Source organism: Panthera leo, chromosome C2, assembly GCF_018350215.1.
Source record: "Panthera leo isolate Ple1 chromosome C2, P.leo_Ple1_pat1.1, whole genome shotgun sequence".
NCBI lineage: Eukaryota > Metazoa > Chordata > Mammalia > Carnivora > Felidae > Panthera > Panthera leo.
Window position 1 is genome coordinate 22,947,332 of NC_056687.1, and position 9,085 is coordinate 22,956,416.

The following is a 9,085-nucleotide window of genomic DNA, read 5'->3' on the forward strand; positions in this document are numbered from 1 at the left end:
AATTTTTGTTGTTTTTCTTGTCATATTGAGTGAAGCTATTGTAAAAAATGATTTGCAATTCACATTAGCATTCAAAACCTTCCATTTGGCTTTTGCTTCATCATTATCAAAGGTTTTCTTGTTTTTCAATGATAAGAATCTTTGAAAAAGTTTAGTGGAGTAATCATAAAATAAAATAACTTTGATGTATCAAAATACTTTGGAATTTTCTACTAGGAATTCATTCTTGCAGAGTAAGATTGCTTAATATTCACATCAGTGGCAATAACGTTTTCAATCCTTAGTGATCATTCTGTCTTTCAACTTACCATACATTGGTATGCTTTTCCTATGCATGCCAATCACTGACTTTTCAAAGAAAATTCCACTAATGTTGGCATGCTTTCTGCCTGTTTCTCTGTATTTCCCTATATTCCATTTACTGATTAAGCATATCATTAATCAAGAGGTCTTAGATTTCCTATTCTGGCTTCTTTTTCCTATCAGTAAATCTATGAATGGAAAAAGGAATGATGGAGGCATTGTGTTGGGCATTTGGGAGCAGGTATGTTGGATCTAAGCTGGGGAGGACTTCTCCTGTGTTGTATGGCGATAGGACAAAAGAAATTCAAAGATGTATCATGAATTGAAATCCTAAAGTTAAAAAATATGTATGTATTTAAAATGTATAATATAAAATTATGTATAGTATAAATAAAAAGATTGGAATTAAGTGTAATGCACGGATCAATTTGGGAAGAAGCACCACCTTGATACTGTTGAGTCTTCCAAAAAATGGTCATGGTGCATGTCTGCATGTGTTTGGGTCTTAATTTCTCTCAGAAATGTTCTTCGGTTGGCAATGTACAGATCTTGAACTCATTTTTTAATGCGTCATTGTTTAAGATCATTTTAAATGCCCTTTTAATTTTGATTTTTTACTTGCCTTTCAATTGTATAATGCTGGCATATAATAATAAAACAACTATACTTTGAAATATTGAAAAAAATACAACCATAGACAGGCATAAAAGCAGACTCACAGAACTGAAAAACAAATACCCTATCCTGGGGTGGGAAGACCCCCACATCATAAAGATGTGACTTATCTATAAGCTAACTCAAGCATTTAATTGTTGGATGCATAAGAATATGATTTAAAAGTTTATCTGAAAAAACAAACAAGTAGAATTAATTATTAGCCAAAACATCCGGAGGAAAAACAAAATAAGCAAAAAGGGGAAAAGGCCTACAAGATACCAAACATTTTAAACATTCTAAACTGTGTTTGGGTGCAAGAATAGATAAAAACAAAAACAAAAACAAAACACAAAAAGGGGATCAAAAGAGAAAATGGCATATTAGAAAAAAGACCAAAAAAATGTATTCTTAATAAGAATAAGTGCTGCTTGGATAACTGGAGACTTTAAGGAAAAGAGATAAAATGGTATCTATGCATCATATACATGAGGATAAATTCCAAAAGGGCTACAGATTTAAATATAAAAGGATAAAACTATGCACATAACAGAAGAAAACTTGTTTGCCTTTTCTATAAATGGCGGAGGAAAAAATATTTTAAGCTATAATTCAAACTCCAGAAGCAACAAGGAAAAATGAGAGACACTTGATTACATTTAAAAATTTGCATAGCAAAAGACACCATAAGTAAACAGACTGATGTCAAACTGTGAAAAACATTTGCAACTTACAATATCAAAGGGCTAATATGCTTAATAAAGAGCTCTAAAGTTAGAGAAAATCTTCAACAACATTAAAAACTAGAGAAAGGAACACACACTTCATAGATAAAGAAATGGAAATAATCCAGAAACTGAAATGCTGTTTGCATACCTACCTCTTCCATTGGCAAAAAGTCAAAAATGTAACAACATATTCAGCTAATAGGGGGCAGCTAAATATTAACCTTCATGCATTGCTGGTGACATGACAAAATGATAAAATCACTGTGAAGAGTAATTTGGCATGTGTGTGTGCTGAAGGAGGTCATCAAGTTGTGACCACCAGTTGACTCATGAACTCAACGGGGTGATCAGAGGCTTCACATCCATCCCGTCTTCTGTCTCTGTAATGTGAGTTCTGTTTGCCTTCCTTGCTCCCAGAAGTCGCTTCAAGGACACGGCCTTGAGATAGTGATGTGGTCTTAAGACCATCTGGAAGGTATACTTGACTGGACCCAGGTAAGGCGTCTATGTAAAGTTTTAAGATCTGGCAGCAGGTGTGGACATCTACTCACCTTGCAGCCACCTAAGACAAGTCTCGCATGTGCCTTCTCCTGCTTATTACACCTGGCACCTACCAATCTGGAGTGGCCTGTGTCTTTCTTCAGTTTCTCTCTGTGCCCTCTGAGTACAGAGACCAGTTTCAGAGTAGACCTGGGAAGCACCCCAGGAGCTTGCAAACCAACAATGTGACAAATTTTTAAATTATTTACCCTTTGACCCAAGAATACAACTTCTAGGAATATATCTAAAATACACACTAATAAAAATATTTTTGAAAAGAGTATTTTTTGAAAACAAAGCAAATAATTGCAGCACTTGATGCGAGGGAGTAGAACGCAATGAAACTAGCAATAATCCAAATTTCTGCCAGAGGAGATTCAGGTGAATAAAGTGTGCTGTATCTCTGAAATCACACCTCTACAAAGGAATGAATGCTCTCGTATATAACTATCATTTGATCCCCATGTGTCATAAGTGAAAAAAATGGAGAAAAGTAATGCATCCATATAATATACACTTTTCTCTACTTTGCTTTTTGCCTGGAAACCCATGCAAAATATTTTACACAAATGCAATGAAAATGAAACAAAAAAATGAAAAAGTGAACTTAAATACGTGCCTAGTTATTGAACACACACACACACAAACACACACACAGATGAATGACGCCAAGTGACTTTAACCATCGCAATTTGACTATATGTTTATAGCAAGATATATAACCTAAGGACAGAAAGAACTATCAAAACATAATCTTAAACTATTTACAGTATTCGTTATTGGTTGTTCTTTTATATTGCTGAGAATCTTTTATGTACTTTGTGCAGTAAAGCAAATGTTAATCTAACTCATTTATTTCTAATGTTGCTGAAAAGCAGAAGAAAGGTAAAGATGGAAAATGTATTGATTATGCAAAAATGCCAAACAGCCGAATTTGAGTTGGAAAACTGCTATGAATCCTTGACTTATTTCATCTATGTATCTATGTCACATAGATCAGAGATCTATCATCTATGTTTCTGTTTTCATAGCTCTGTTCTCTAACGTGTATAGAAACCAGGTATAATGCAGTAGGAATAAGCATACTTACTTAGCACCCAGATTACAATGTCCAGATACAATTGCCCAATGAAAGTAGCCAGTTCATTTTGGAGATATGTCTGATTCCTGGTCTGTGGAAGGAGACGTATAACTTAAACCTGGAATACAGTTATTCTGGATAGCTTAGAAGCTACCAATGACTTACTGGGGCTGTGTCAGAAGAACTTAGTTAAACTAAAGAGGCTCCTATCAGTAAAAGTTGCAAAATTTTGAGTATCAGTAAGGAGAATAACCTCAGTGGGTTGGAATCCATCAAATTCATTTATACCCAAGAGTTTGTAATGATGTTTATAAAAACTACTAATTGTTCATTAATGAAGGTTCTAAATAAGGAAATCTTTATTTTGAAAGCTAGTCACTGATAGGAAAGAATGAAGCATTTATCCTACCTTTCTGATGTGACTGGTGACCATGTAGTTGATGAAGTGATGTTTTCCTTTTGTTATTGTTTTTTTTTCCTATTTACATGAATAGAGATGATCTTCAGGGTGAAGGGGAAAATATAATCAGGAGAAAGAAAGGACTGGCAGAGCATGTGGAAGACTGGCATTGGAGTGAGGACACATGGATTTCAATCCTAGCCCTATTGCTTTCCAGCTCTCTTGTGCATTTGCAAGCCAACCTCTAAGCCTCAGTGTCCTCATCTATAAAACAGATGATGATACCAGTCTCACCTACACTACAATGCTCTTCTTAGATTCAAATGATTTAAACATAATCGTGGGATTATAATCATGGGTGTCTCATGGTGCGTAATTTTGAAACCTTCCCTCATTAACTGCACAAAAGTTCTAGAAGGCATTCAGTAAATACTTAACACTGATGTTTATCCTTGTCATGAGAGCAGAACTGTAACATAGCAAAGCTTACTGTAATTTGGGATATGAGTACATCCTACGTGTACTGGGAGCAGGGTGGGGGAGAGAAAGCGGGCGGTTGGTGTGTTGGAGCAGGGAACTGTCCACAGCAAACAAATGTGTGTGTATAACTGATGAGGTCGTTTTTGTTCTCTCAGGGCACAAGTGGTTCTTATCTCCTTTATGATGTTCAGTTAATCACTGGATCCCTGAAGGGATGTTTTTCTTTATAAAAATATCTGCTAATAAGTGAGGAAAGAATGATGGAATTAAAAGAGCATCATTTTTAACTGCTGGTGAATTAACGGATGGAAGCAAAGATCACCAGCAGCTGTTAACACAATGAAAGGAGACACCAGACAAGCCGTGCCTCTTGATAGAAGAACAATTTCCAGGAAACAGAAAATGTGTCAAGCTACATCACGTCGTATTCATGTACACACACTTGCAGCCACTCTACAATATTTCTAGCAACAAAACCTGAAAAATATTTTATGTAAGTATAAAATTTGAAACGATGAAATGCTGTGTTCTCCAATCTTATCAAGATCAAAAAGTCAAATTTACAAGAAATGTGCAAAGATGGGAAGATGTTCATTGTTTAGGACACTATGTCTCCCTCGATGGAGAGAATTTACTGCCTCCAGGACTGTGGAGAAACAGTCCATTTTGATGGTTACAAAAGGCCTTCGGGGCAGGGTGCGTCTCAAGTCAGGGTTAAATTAAGAAAACAGTTTCTCTCCGTTCTTGCTGTTCGCTACAAACTGTCCCAGAGAAGCCTCTGCACCCTGGCCACCAGAAATATGCAGAGATTTTTATGAACTACTTAATTAGAGTCCTTAAATTGAATTAGGGAGCATTCCTGAAAAAATCTGTGGATTAAAAAATCGCAACCTGTTAAAACACTGAAAAAAGTAAATGATTTTTTAAGATTTTCTAGGAGGCAGTTTGAACAAAAGCAAGAAAAAAAAACCACTAAAGAATAATGTAAGCTCTTGCTGAGCACCTCTGAGTAAAGTAACAGCTGTAATCAAGAGTACAAGATTCTGGACCCTGGTAATCCCACTAAGAGAGGGCAGTTGATGAGACTCGTACTGAAGAAAAATCTGTTGATCTCATGTGTTTTTATTCTGTATTTTCAAAATTAACGTACATCTTGCTTGTTAACATCATGATAATCATTTATTGGAGCTCAAAAGGAAAATGGCACTAATGGTAGGATACAAATTATCATGTTTCTATTAACAGTTTTATTTCACTAAGAATCATTTACTGAAGGTCTGGCTTCCTGAACATATTTGCTGTGCCCAAAGGCCCCATATAGAATTTCCAGGTGCTCTAGCAAACATTACTAAAATAGAAAACTTTATCTTTGATATCCAGGTACTGCAATATAATTTATCCTTGTATCTCACAAAACTGCGTTTAAATTTTCAGTACCATTTGTTTTTAAGACTTATTTTTCTTTATGTTTATTTTTCTTTGACTTCTGACATCGATACAAAGCAACAACATTATATCAATTCTACTGATTTAGCAGTAGATTTTAATATTTTTCTTACTTTCTAAATAACAACTTATTCTTGCCACAGAGAAGTTTTCTTTAAAAAGAAACTGCATAAATCTCAAAATCCATCATTACTATGTCCTAAATTCTTCGAAACACCATCTTCTTCAGTGAGTGAACTGCTCATGGTGAATACATTCTTCAAATAGAAGTTACCAGTATATTTCCAACAGAGCAGATCTTTATAACAATAAACTGCAAATAATTTTAGATTTATTTATACTAGATACCTAAAGTTTACAATTAAATCTTAGCAAATTGAGTTTAACAAACAGGGATAGTAGTCTTTTTCACACATAGAACTAAATACTCATTATGCATTGGCATTTTAAATATTTTCATATATAGATATATGCATATATATGTTACTGCAAATCCTTCTAAGTTTATATTGTAGACTTCTTTTCTGTACACCTATTTTCAAACAACCTTACTTTTCTCTAGCATCTCGAAATCTTAAAAATCAGAATTTAAAAATTTCTTGTATATTTATCCCACATCAAATATAAAAGATGGAAAATGAAATAAAGACATCTATAGGCAATTGCAATTATATATGTATATGTACATATTTTACTGTGTATCTTGTGTATTAATTTCCTTCTTGTATTCCACAGAAACAATTAACTAGATTAAGGGTGTTTATGAAAAATCATTCTAAATCTTCAGGCACAGGTGCCAAGAACTAGACACATTGACAAATCTGTGTTAGTTTTCTGAAGGTTTCATAATAAATTACCACAAACTTGGTGGCTTAAAACAACAGAAATGTATTGTCTCCCAGTTCTAGAGGCTAGAATTCTGAAATTTGGTGGGGCCACACTCCCTCTGTGCTCTAGGGGATAATCAGTTCCTCTCCTCTTCCAGCCTCTAGTGTATGCTTGCAGTCCTTGATTTGTGGGCATATTACTCCAAACTCTGCCTCTTTGGTCATATTACCCCCTTCTTTTGTGTCAGCCTCAAATCCCCCTCTACCTTTTTCTTAGAAGGACACTTCTCCTTGAATTTAGGGCCCACCCAGATAATCCTCATATCAAAAGCCTTCATTCAATTACATCTGCTGCTATGGGCTGAACTGTGTCCTCACAACGTTCATCTGTTAAAGGCCTATCCCCCACTACCACGGGATGTAGCTGTATTTGGAATTAGGGTAAAATGAGGCCACATGTTTGGGTCCTAATACAATCTGACTGGTGTCCTTATCAGAAGAGGAAATTTGTACACAGAAAGGCACTAGGGAGGGGCACACACAGAGGAAAGACCATCTGCAAGCCAAGGAGGATGGCCACATCTGCTGATCCCTCAGTCTGGACTCCTAGCCTCCAAAACTGTAAGAAGATGAATTTATGTAGCTGAAGTCCTCAATCTGTGGACCTAGCAAACTAATTAATCTGCAAAGACCTTGCTTCCAAAGAAGGTAAGTTTTTACAGGTTCTGGGGAAGGCCACCATCCATCTCACTACCTTATATAACTATTCTTTACTGTGAAAATATCCTAGCATGAAAAAGTGATGAATAACTATGTAAAACATTACTAAATAAAGACTGCATTGTAAATGCAGAGGAACTTAAAATCACCTAAAGTCAATGATCACAATGTCAAACAAATAGCCAATCAAGTACTGAAACATGAAACATATTTTTGGCATTAAAATGCTTGGCTAGGGGCGCCTGGGTGGCTCAGTCGGTTAAGCGTCCGACTTCGGCTCAGGTCGTGATCTCGCGATCTCGCGGTCCGTGAGTTCAAGCCCCGCGTCAGGCTCTGTGCTGACTGCTCAGAGCCTGGAACCGGTTTCAGATTCTGTGTCTCCCTCTCTCTCTGACCCTCCCCCGTTCATGCTCTGTCTCTCTCTGTCTCAAAAATAAATAAACGTTAAAAAAAAATTAAAAAAAAAATGCTTGGCTATAAAATTGTGTTTTAATTATTAGGTCTATTTTTCAACATTACCAAAACCAACACATACCATTTTTTTTTTACTAAGAATATGCCACATTTAAAAGCAGTTATCTATCAAGAGTCTAATGATAGTATATACTGATTGCATTCTGTTCACAATATTGCTGATTTGGGAGGTGATGATATGAAAAAACTGCAACCTTTATTCTCATGTAGTTCACAAAATGGTGTGAAAGACAGCCTGTCAACTGATACAAATAATTACTTTTAATCAATTCCTATGATGCAGAAGGCAAATAAAGACACTGAACAGAAGATATAGCTTAAGATTTGGGAACTATGGGGGTGCCTGGGTGGCTCAGTCAGTTAAGCTTCTGACTTGAACTCAAGTCATGATCTCACGGTTCATGGGTTCAAGCCCCGCATCCAGCTGTGTGCTGACAGCTTAGAGCCTGGAGCCTGCTTCAGATTCTGTGTCTCCCTCTCTGTTTACCCCTCTCCTGCTCATGTTCTCTCTCTCTCTCTCTCTCTCTCTCTCAAAAATAAAAATTAATTTTTTTAAAAAAGATTTGGGAACTATGATTGTCATTACCATCTCAAATTTATAGATAGTGAAGATGAGGTATAGAAAAACCAACTCAAATGCATCTGTCTGGCTCCAAAGCGCCTGTTTTGTTTTATTTTGTTTTGTTTGGTTTTGGTGTGTGTGTGTGTGTGTGTGTGTGTGTGTGTGTGTGTGTAATCTTCACTATCACACCAAGGTTGAAAAGTGCTGTAAAGGTGGTTTGCAGAGTGGATTGGATAGGACTGTAATATCTGGGTCAGCTCATGGCATACCATTGGGGGAAATTTCACTTTGACATTTTAGCCCAACAAGTAACGAAGTCTCTGCTTGCACACACTTAGGGAATGTGAAATGCGGCTGTTCCCAAAATAAAGCATTAGCATGTGGCAGGACTGGCTTTTTGAAATGCCTTGATCAGAGTTTGGAAGGGGGACTTAAGATGTGTTTCTCTGTTCTAGGAATGTAGACTCTAGAGGAGATGGCAATAAGTTAATGTCTGAAGTGAGCTAAGGAAACACTGTTATAAATGCTTTTACCAAGTATACCAATACCAAGGAAAGAAAAGAAGGAAAAGGAAAGAAAAGAAGCCATAACAAGGAGCACTGAAAAGAATCTCAGCACACAAACAAAAAAAAAATCCCCCAAAAAACTGACAACTGTCTTCAAAGGATATCCTCTAAATCTGGGAAGCAACTAAAATGAACTATTCCTTATGCTGTCAGCATTGTCCTAAATCATACTGAATGCCTCACAAGTCTCATCTGCTTGAAAATATTTTCCAGGCACTTTTAAGTACTAACATTTTTAAAAGTATGCTATGAAATGTCACAATATAAGAAAGCATGCTTCTTCCCAAAGTTCTAATTCTGTAAG